Source organism: Alexandromys fortis, unplaced genomic scaffold (assembly GCF_014885135.2).
Source record: "Alexandromys fortis isolate MF-2015 unplaced genomic scaffold, M_Fortis_MF-2015_v1.1 scaffold_138, whole genome shotgun sequence".
Taxonomy (NCBI): Eukaryota; Metazoa; Chordata; class Mammalia; order Rodentia; family Cricetidae; genus Alexandromys; species Alexandromys fortis.
In genome coordinates this window covers 401,971-404,037 of record NW_026068034.1, presented here as the reverse complement: position 1 = coordinate 404,037, position 2,067 = coordinate 401,971, and the positions used below count along the sequence as shown (strand labels likewise).

At 41.8% G+C, this 2,067-nt stretch overlaps 1 protein-coding gene across 5 annotated transcripts in view; it reads left to right on the top strand.

The window, feature by feature from the left end:
- Nucleotides 1-2,067, top strand: part of Exoc6b (exocyst complex component 6B) — a 550,902-nt gene that overhangs the window by 234,256 nt on the left and 314,579 nt on the right. The window lies entirely within an intron of this gene.

Genomic DNA, 2,067 nt, shown 5'->3' with positions numbered 1-2,067 from the left:
AAATCTTTAATAAACAAACAAACAAACAAACAAATAAATAAAATCCTGCTTCATAGAAAAGTCTGCCAGATATTCTAGACCACAATAGGGACCAGGAACTTGAGAATACTAAGCACAGTCAGGGGAACTGGCTTGCTCGTGCATGAGCTCAGTCACTTCAGGTGAGATACCATTGGATTGGCAGAAACCCATTGGACAGGAACACAAGAAGTTGTAGTAAATGGATGCAAGATTATAAACTCAGGTGGAGAGGGAAAACATGCAGCAGGTGTAGCTTTAGAGCTATCCAGTTCAACCCCAAAATGGCCTGCTCTGGTACAGACTTGTAAATGACCGAGTTTTAGGAGTTGGATTTCAGACAGCCATACATCTAGCAACTATCATACGGGTTTTAGCACCAACAGCAGAGGCTGAAGAGGATGCCATCAACAGTGTCTGCACAGATCTACAGAACAAGGTCAGCAGGGCTCATATGAATAGCATACTAATCATTATGGGTGACATCGATGCAAGAGCGGGATCCAGAGAAAGAATGAACTGTAGTGTCATGGGAACATATGGATTCAGACAAAGGAATGATAGAGGGGAACAACTGCTTGACCTCTGCTATATAAATGATTTGTACACATCCAACACAAAATTCAAGCAGGCCAAACCATCAAGATGCTGTGTTTACGGAGCTGCGGGCTGCATTCCTACCGCCCTGCTCCCGGCCGCCTGGCTAGCTTATACCCCAAAATAACACCACACAAACTGTATTCATTTAAACACTGCCTGGCCCATTTCTATTAATGTGTGTAGCACCAAGGTGCACTTACTGGGAAGATTCTAGCCTATGTCCATCCTGGGTTGGAGCTTCATCGCATCTGCCCTGGCGATGAGCTGCATGGCGTCTGTCTGAGGCATCTTACCTCACCTCCTCTTCCTCCCAGCATTCTGTTCTCCACCTACCTATGTTCTAACCTATCAGGGCCAAGCAGTTTCTTTATTAATTAACCAATGACCTTCCTCCATCAATGCTGGACGTGGGAATCCCTCATAAACACACATAGAGGTAAATTAACTACATTCTGGTCAGCAGGAAACTCTTATCTAGCATCCAAAACAGCCAATCATTTCCTAATGCTGACTTAGGGTCAGATCTCCAACTTGTTATGGCCAACAGTCAACTGAAACTTAGAAGCATGCCAGGCCAGACAAACTGGAAGATCTATCATAAAGAACTCATGAACCCAGCTGTATGGAAAGAGTATAAGAGAACAACTGAAAAAAAGATGAGGAAATCATTAAACAACCCTTACTAATATAGAAAGCTAATCAGAAAAAAATCAAAAGAGCTATATAGGAGGCTTGGTTGTGTAAAACAAATGACAGCAGTAGAATGACTTACTGTAGAGGCTATCAGCCTGGTGGGAGGAAGAAGAAAGCTAAAGAGCAAACAAAGAGGCAATCCGCAGGCAGCAAAACACCACACCTATCTGTGCAGGGTGGTCAAAAGAAGAATGAAGAAGACTAGAGAGCTGTATGTATAAGGTATATGCAAAGAGGTCGAAGAGGCTAGACTCCTTAATAAAACACATCTTGTCTATGAAGATAACTGCCAGATACGCTCCTCAGATTTGGGTGATTAAAGATGGACAAGGTCATTTATTAACAGAACCTGGGGAAGTAAAACAAAGATGGAGACAATACTTTAACACCCTATACAATCACTCTAATGCTGTCAACATAGGCTATAACTAGAAACACTTTGGTAACCACTTGATCACCAGAGAGATGAGGAAATATTGAATATTGACAGGAATTTGGAAACGACTTATGTCTGTTATATCGACTTCATGAAGGCATTTGATAGCATTTGAAGGAAAGGACTTTGGGAAACCATTAGATTCTGTAGGTACCCAGAGGGAATCATAAGAATACTAGAGAATGCCTATAAATATACCTTTGCATTAGTCAAAGTCAGTGGTGAACTAAGTCAGTTTAAGACAATCATAGGAGTGTTGCAGGGGTGCGTCCTCTCACCACTACTCTATAAGGTATTTTTGTAATTAATAATAACATCAG